This window comes from Halyomorpha halys, unplaced genomic scaffold (genome assembly GCF_000696795.3).
Source record: "Halyomorpha halys isolate HHAL.00 unplaced genomic scaffold, Hhal_1.1 Scaffold486.1, whole genome shotgun sequence".
Lineage (NCBI taxonomy): Eukaryota > Metazoa > Arthropoda > Insecta > Hemiptera > Pentatomidae > Halyomorpha > Halyomorpha halys.
In genome coordinates, this window is record NW_027106528.1 from 303,304 (window position 1) to 312,437 (window position 9,134).

At 33.9% G+C, this 9,134-nt stretch overlaps 1 protein-coding gene and 1 non-coding gene across 3 annotated transcripts in view; one reads left to right on the top strand and one right to left on the bottom strand.

The window, feature by feature from the left end:
- Nucleotides 1-9,134, bottom strand: part of jp (junctophilin) — a 282,722-nt gene that overhangs the window by 193,510 nt on the left and 80,078 nt on the right. The gene's annotated exons all lie outside the window — the stretch shown is intronic.
- On the top strand, nt 651-733 carry TRNAL-UAA (transfer RNA leucine (anticodon UAA)). Its single transcript has one exon. It is a non-coding gene; the product is annotated as a tRNA-Leu (tRNA).

Consider the following 9,134-nt stretch of genomic DNA (forward strand, 5'->3'; position numbering starts at 1 on the left):
AGGAGATCTCGAGGCCATCTTCTTGTCATACGCCTAGAAGGATTATTAAGTAATGAAAGAGAAGCCAGGTTAGAAATGAGTTGGTTTGGGTTGTGGGGAAATTTATCATGGAAGGATACGTATCTGGTTCCGGCCAAATCGGCAACATTGAGGTCCTGATGGATGACTTAATTTGACACAGTAAGAAGCATTAAGGTTTTGAACTGTAAGGATTATATTCGGGAGAAATTTGATGGTTTACTGGAATCCCATAGCTCATCTCCTCATGTCCAGATAGGCCTTATAACAGTCATGTAGATCAGTCGTCTAATGGATTGGAAGTTTAGACCGTTTGTCTGATAAATGTTGTAATAGTCGGAATCGACGAGCAGTCTCCTGTCTTTTCAGTTTTGTATGAGGATTCCATGTCAATCGTTTGTCCAGATGCAGTCTTAAGTAACGGATTAGTTCAACAGGAATAAGTGGGGTATTATTAAAAAATACTGTGGGGCAAGAGGACATTGGTTTACGACGAAGGATAAATGTGATTTGGTGGGATTTATTGGAATTAATTTTAATCCTCCAATTTTGGCACCATTCTTCAATACATGAATTTTAAGTCAAAAATTAGCTTTAACCACTTATAATGAAATAATGGCGGGTATCAGCAAGTCAGGTTGGCCGAGCGGTCTAAGGCGCCAGATTTAAGCTCTGGTTCCCGATGGGAGCGTGGGTTCGAACCCCACACCTGACAGAAGTTTTTTTTTTACATTTCATTTTTTGTTGATTATAATTAATTTTATAAAATGTTATATAAGTGTTTTATTAAACTTTTGGGGCAAGACGAAGGCTTATGGCAAATAATAAATGTGATTTGGTGGGATTTATTGAAATTTATTTTAATCCTCTAGTTTTGGCACCATTCCTAAAGGATGGTGATGTGGGATTGGAGGGTATAGGATACAATGAAAGGAATATTATTCACTAACAATAGGCATGTGTCATCGGTATTCGTGGTAAGAATAGTGTTAGGATGCCAGCTGTAAAAAAATGTATGAAGGATAGGACCAAGGATACTACCCTGAGGTACACCAGTAGACTGAGGAGATAGCGATGAATAAGAGCCGTTGTGATTTACTTGAAATAACCTGTCTGAGAGATAATAACGAATAATGAGAAAATATGTAGGGTGTAGTAATTTACGGATCTTTTATAGCAGTACTGGGTGTGATTTTTTTTTTCCAAATCCTCTAAAAAAGAAATAAAAAGTGAATTAGCAAGTGCATTACTGTAAAAAAGAAAAGTAATTCGTGTTGTATCTTACCTTTTACTACCTTTGGTATTTTAAGGTTACCTGTTATATATGAGCTATCCATTCTAAAAAGGAGCTATTTTAAGTCCGGAGGTGAGTAAGGATCAAAAGCCTGTTCTAAATTAAGAAAGACCCCCGAGCAGTACATTTCGCACTGCAATGAAGACGATACAAAATAAGCCACGCGATGGCATTGCTGGATAGTGGAGTGGAATGTTCGGAATCCAAACTGGTGATCTGGATTATGTAGTTGGAATCTAGGATGGGGTACAAGCGTTTAAAGATGAGTTACTCAAGGATTTTGCCTATGATAGATAACAGAGAGATAGGACGATAGGAGGGTGGGTATTCTGGCGGATTTCGAGGTTTGAGAATTGTTGTGATTATGGATAATTTCCATGGGTCAGGAAAATAAGTGGATCTGTGTAAAGCATTGTAGATGTAGGTGAGGAATAGAACAGATTTTGGAGGAAGATGTTTTAGAATATGGGATGTAATTAGGTCTTCGTCCGATTTTGTCCATGTTTGAGATTCAGTAAGAAGTCGGTGATTAAAATTCTTGAAGTTAAGAAACTTCTTAGTAGTCGTCCATAAAGATTTGTCAGTAGTCGTGAGGTTTTCAGTTAAGTTTTTAGTAAAATAAAATAAGTTCTGCTTTAAGTTTGTTTGTCAATGTAGTATAATATGTTTTATCAGCTGGGTATCTAGTCCTGTGCCACTTCGCTCTTGCTCTGCGTATTTTCCTTTAATAAGATGCGAATGTGCTGTGGCAATTTAGTATGTATGGTATTATTAATTTTACTGATAGTCATGTTGTCGTACTTGCAAAATCTTGCAGATTCTGTAATGTTTTCTATGGCTTCGTCAACGTCATGTTTAGTCTTAAGTGGAATTTTTAAGTCCAGTTTATTTTCCAAATAATTACGAAATTTGTCCCAGTCAACTCGTCCTTTAATCAATGAAGGAGAAAAGGGCTTAAAATTGAAGTTCGAATGTTAGAAAAGGATGACTGTATTGTGGTCTGAGGAAAGGTAATCTATAGATTCAATAATGATCCGGGAACAGGAAATTTAGGAGGTAATAAATATGTCCAGGATATCAGAACGTTTCTTGCGGGATGTAGGGCATTAAGTAGGACTCATAGGAGAGAGGAGAGAATAACTAATGGAGGTAGTGACACGGAAAAGGATATTACCACTAATAGGAGAATAATTATATGTTAAATATAAGTTTTTTGTTATCAGCAGCCTGAAGATGGGGGAAATCTCCCGAAACGTTGCTGTGCAATATGAAATAAATTATTATATTGTAATAAGGAAGAAATTGTTGTCATTCACTAAATCAAGTTGATATTACCACGGGTATTGGATGTACAACATCTTCATCGTTGATGTTTGGCATTATAGTCTCCTCCAGCAATGAAGTACGATCCGAAGGATTGGAATAAAGGATCAAGGTGGTTGTAGGATTATGAATTACCAGGGAGGCAGGGCACTATACAGCTGATAATGTTAAATGGAAAGAACGAGTTGAAATGATTACAGAGCTTGGTTGGATAGCGTCAGTTGGAGTGGAAGGAAGGAGGGAATGGGATAAGGATTTATGGATAAGGATGCAAGACCCGGCGTGTTGTCGGAAAGTGTTGTCTGGGTGGTCTGATCGATAAGTAATGTAGTCACGTATGTAGAAAGGTAGCGTATGTTGAGTAAACTGAGTTTCTGTCAACAGTGCAATTCCTATGTGGTTGTTGTAGAAAAATATATCGAGTTCGTCACGGTGGTTATGTAGTCCATTAGCGTTCCACAAAAAGACAGCTTGGTGCTGTATGGGAGGTATGGGATACAGGATATATTTTAACCGGTAATTGGGATAGGTTGCTTACTTGAACAGTAGGATGAGTAGGAACTGGAATGTGGATGCTCCGGAGGTAATTTAATCTTTAAAGGTAGATGATGAGAAGGAATAGGCGGACGAGAAGTTTGAGACTGAGAATAAGAAGTCTGGGGATAGAAATGGGAGGACTGAGGCGCTGGGACGTTCAGACTACTGGTTCCTTATGTCTTCAGAATATGGTTGCGGTCTTCTGTATTCCTGGTGATGATGGTCTGAGATGGTTGAGACAGAAGGTTGTTGTTAGTTGAGTTGCATTTCTCATCAGTTTTCTCAAGAGTTTTTAATACCCTTTAATGGGTCCTTTGCTTATATATATTTTTATAGACATCGCACCCTCTGTAGTTTGCCGGATGGTCTTTCGAACAGAGTGCCAATGGCTGGCTCATCTCTTGATTTCTGGCAGGTGTTTGATGCATGGAGGCCGGCACATTTAACGAACCAGGCTCTGTGATGGCAGTAGCTCTTTGTGTGTCCCAAGTTTTGAAAGTTAGTGCACTGCACTATTATAGATTTCTGCCTGGGCTGCTCAAAACGTACCAATGAAAATACAAGTCTTGTGGCTTGGAAAATTTCACTATTGTTTCGTGCTGGCTCTAAGTCTATGAAGAACAGTGGTAGTGGAATTTTTTTAGTGGGGTGCAATACGCATGATATATTTCGGACGTTATGTCCTTTCCTCTTGGCCACTTTGTATTTATCTTGTGGGGGTAGTTGAATGTAGCCCTCTTAAGACCACTCTGTATGCTATTTCATCACGAAGTTGGTAGCAATGAAAGATGTATTTTCTTAAATTCAAATAATTTATTAGAGCTTTATAATGTTCCATCGTGGTAGTATTAATTTTTATATCTTCCACTCTTGAAAAACAGCAGAAATTCGTCTGAACTATCAAATTTGCAATTTACCTACTAAAGGAAACGAAGTTTTTGAAATTGGTAACATAAATAGGTGGTAGCTCAGGTTCTGAGAAAGGAACCGGTTTCGAAGTTTTGTCTGGTTGATTGTTAGCGGCAACAATATTGTTAAAAATCTACCTGACTTTTTTTGGTTCTAGGTAGCTAAAACATATTTATCTTCCAAGTATTGCATCATTCTATTATAGACCTTAATATTTTAAAACAATATGTAAAATGTATTTATTCTGTCGAATGTATAATTTTATATTGAAAACAATAAAGCGAGGTATATAGAAGCCGGCCAGTTTGGGAGTCAATAAAGGTCATAAATTCATTGCTAATAATGTTGATAATAAAGATGCTTATAGGAGAATCTTGTTAATACTTATGTTACTTACGTACTATTTATAGTAACGTCGCATTTTTATTCTATAGCATAAAAAAATACAATGTAAAAATTAATCTTTTGTTGAAAGTTTAAAATTATTGATGAGACAATTAATGAATCCAAAGGAGACAAGTGTATAGTGATAAAAAAAATTACACAATGTATGATACAAAAAATTTCAACTGACCGATATTAATATTACTAGCATGTATGCTAAGAGAAAAAAACCGAGATATGTTCTAGTGATTTTACTACTTTCAAATCTGGACCTATAACTTCTGTGGATTAAAATTAAAATAGTTGTATATATATATTTTAATTTGAATTTGAATTACCTAATTTTTTATTTTCAATATTTCCCGGTTTTATTATATATTTATGTAGAAATAAGCATATACTTTTAACTTTTATTACACATAGATCCCATCCTTAGTCATAACCGACATAAATAAACTCAAATAGATAGAAGAAAGAATATAAGAAACAATACTTATGCTTTAATTTTGAAGCAGAAGTGAAACATCTAGAAATTAAATAATATATTGAAATTATATTAATTAAGATCGAGGTTCCCTCTTATGGCTTAGGACAGAAAATATTAGTTAAACAATAATAATAAGAATATGCATAGAACAGTTATTTCCTAAGTGGATTCTACCATGAAAATGTTTAATATTGTAATAGAAGCTCATATTTATTTGATAGAGGAGAGAAAAAGTAAATACTATTTATGAAGATCCAATTAGTAAATATTGTTAAAAATGAAAAATATTTCTAATTAAAATTATGACAAAAAAAGTGAGAAAGAAATTTTTGTATTCTTCATGGCCCATACTCCCGACCGAGGAGAAGTTCCTCGTGTAGCCATTTTGTTATACATATATTTCTAATTATAATTCTATCATCATGATTATACCTACCAATTGTTCCTATTGTAAATGGTATATTGTTCCCAATTATCCCAGTTTCTTGAGTTAAATAACCTTTTGAACCACCCCCAGCCTGGTTTCCGCCCAGGCTATTCCACTTATTAAAATCTCTCAAGACCTTCACACAACCATAGACCAGCAGAAACTCACCATCCTTATTCTCCTCGAGTTTTCCAAAGCTTTAGATTCCGTCGACCACAACATCCTCCTCTCTAAACTCCATAGTTTCCCTTTGTCATTTATTGCTCTTCAATGGTTTCAATCCTTCCTTACTACTCGTTTCCAGAATGTTGTTATTCCTAATAATCATCCCTCTAGCTCCCTACCTCTTTCTAAAGGCGTACAGAATTCATATCACAGAATATTCAGAATTCATCTCTATCTCCTACTCTTTTCTCAATCTTTATGAATAGCCTTGAATAGCCACTTGCTATTCTGCATTCCCAGTATCATCTATACGACTTACAAATCTATTTTTCCTTATACCGTTATGATGCCTCAAATGCTGTTCTAAAACTACAAGAAGTCTACTAAACTATACTTCTATCTCATTCCATACATCAGTCAAAAATCTTGGTGTCATTTTTGATCAAACTTTATCCTGGAAACCACATATTACCAAAATTTTCCGTCGAACTATAACCACCCTAAAGTAATTCAATAGAATCCATTATCTCCTTCTATTTAAAATCCATCAACTCTTAGTTTCCTCTCTGGTTTTTCCTCACTTTGACTAAGGTTTCCTGGTATATAGTGGAGTCTCGGATAATCTCGAATCTAAACTATGAATTGCGCAATAAAATTTATTTTCGGGATCACCAGAGATAGGCACATACTAGGTTTGATAAAAAAAATTTTACCCGAACTGTACATCACTGGAATTCCATTCCTTCTAAAACACGTCATGAACCAACCCTTTCCTTATTTAAAACCCTTCTATTTAACTACCTTTTAATTCACCAATCTAATCAAATATTATAATCGTACAGATATTTTGTTAGTACGTTTTTGTTTTGGTTTTGTTTGTATTTAGTTAGTCTTTTAATTTATTAATTTTTTTCTTCTCTGCATTTAAAATTATTTACATTTCAATATTTGTTATAATCAGTGGCCCCACTGTTTATTGGCCAATAAAATTAAAATTACCTTATACTTTTTGTAATTGTGCTAATTGGACCAAGTAAAAGAATATTAAACTATTTTTCATTTCATTTTTATAAAAGGCAGTTTAACAAATCTTAAATCAATAATTCAAGTAATTATGATTTTTGCAGAATATAACAATCAGTTGTATTGCATTATTAAATATTTTCAAGTTGAATATTTAAAAATAAGGGAGTCTAACTGTATTCAAGCAGAATAAGAGTAAGCTAGAAAATGGAAATACAAGCTTTACAGAATAAGGTTAAATATAAAATTGAAGTTTTAATACGGAACTGGTTGAGAAAAACAAAATAATAAGATGGGGGGAGGGTATCCAATATCGTACATATGCTCATTGCTAAGAGGCGCCCACAACTGCATCCTGGCCAATAGCATACCAGATCAGGCCGATTGGGAAGAAATGCTAGAGCAAAATAAATTCTTGTCTCTGACCTGACCTATTTTCATCTGGCCGGCCTCCAGTTGAGCCTTAGCGATTCTCACTCACCGTTTCTATCCACCCCTTGTTTTATTTATCTACTGATAATAATATATTTTTTTATTCTTGAAGCGAAGAATAAAGAAAATTGAAAATTATAATAAAAGTAATCAGTACTCACTATGAACAGTTCAGGTAACGCTGAGAACTCGCACTGGTGCATTTAAATTTTTGCTTAGTTCTTGTATTTTAAATAATCATAAGTACATAGTAACCTAGATTGGTTATACCGCTTAGATACTATATTCACATTTTTTCTAAGGTTTATTTATTATATAATTATTGATATTTTGCGTATTAAATGTATATACAGGGTCGCCCATAAATGAGTTGTCATATTGTGGAAGCAGATACTATAACTTAACAGGAATAAAGAGCCCAAATGAAAATAAATGGGCGTTATTGACCTTTGTAATGAGACTATTTTCTATTTAATTTGTAAATATTGGAACAACTTTTGTGTAAGTTTTACTGACGTATGAAGTCAGGGAGCTTCTTGGAACGTGTATCCAAAATAAGGTGTGAGCAATAATCAAATTAATATTAATAAATCAGAATAATATTTTATTTATAACTAAATGATTTAAACGATGGAAAAATTAAGATTTATATTTTTTATACAAATTCCAACAAATCCCATCAAATCACCTTTACCCTTCGTCGTAAACTTACTGACTGCCCTACAGTTTCATTTAATGATGTTACTCTTACCCCTGTCGAACAGATCAGCTACCTTGGACTACATTTGGACAAACGATTAACCTGGAATCCTCACACAAGACTGAAAAGACAGGAAACTGCACGTCGATTTCGACTATTACAGCACTGACCAGACAAACGGTTTAAACTTCCAACACATTACAAAAGACTGATCTACATGACTGTAATAAAGCCAATCTGGACATATTGAGTTGAGCTTTGGGGCTCCACTAAACCTTCGAATTTCTGTCGTATTCAATCCTTACAATCCAATATCCTTCGTAAAATCCTCAATCCTCCTTACTTTGTCACAAATAAAATCATACACAAAGACCTTAATGTTACCTATGTAACCGATTTAGCCCGAACCAGATATCACTGCTTCCATTATAAACTCTCTAACCACTCAAACCCCCTAGTTTCTAATATTGCATCGTCTTCCATTCTTGACAATCCTCCAAGGTGCCTGAAAAGAATATGGCCACGAGACCAGCTAATGTAAAATGTCATTAGAGTGCTACCAATAGGATAGTTTCTCTACACACTTGTAACACTCCAATTTAACTTAGATCAGGTTTACTAAATGTACTATAATGTGCAATTGTAAATAGCAATAAATAAATATTTAAAATATATATATATATTTTTTTGTACCTGATAATATCAAAATAAAAAAAAAATACATTCTATTGAACCCAGTACCTTGAATAACCTAGGAATTCGTAGGAATTACAGATGATTTTAACAATTTAGATGTTTTGGCAAAAATCGACAGTTTGCCGCACCAATGTGCAGCATAAGATTACTCAAAAAGAACTCAAATAAACCTACTTTAAAAGATGTAAGTGGCACCAAATTAAAGATGAAAAAATTTATTTTAAATATAATGGTTTAGATGTACCAATAAAGAAAACAAGCATTCCATTGTTAAATATTTCTAACATTTAAAGCAGCTATTGGCTAGGCTTATATATACCTTGGATCTCAAAAAATTTTTTTTCATTTATAATAATATAATATTCATAAACTTTAATATAGTGCGAAACAAGCCTTCTTCACAGGCCAATCAATATATATAAATATAATTTTTTTGGTATACCACTATATCACTATACCACTAAAATTAATTGTTTTTCTTATTTCATTAACGATGATCACAAATTTCTACAAAAAAGCTCAAAATACCTTCCATCCTTCATTATTCATACCGTACTTCTGAGAACATCTTCCGCTCACCTTATTTCTATGTCGTCATCCTTCCATCTCCCCACACTTGAGAATAATTTTATTCTCCAAATAAAAAAAAAATAAATTTCATTAATTTTATTATTATTATATTATTAAATGGGCAACAGACCATGAAGGTCTAAGTACTCGCGCGATTTATTTCCTAGTA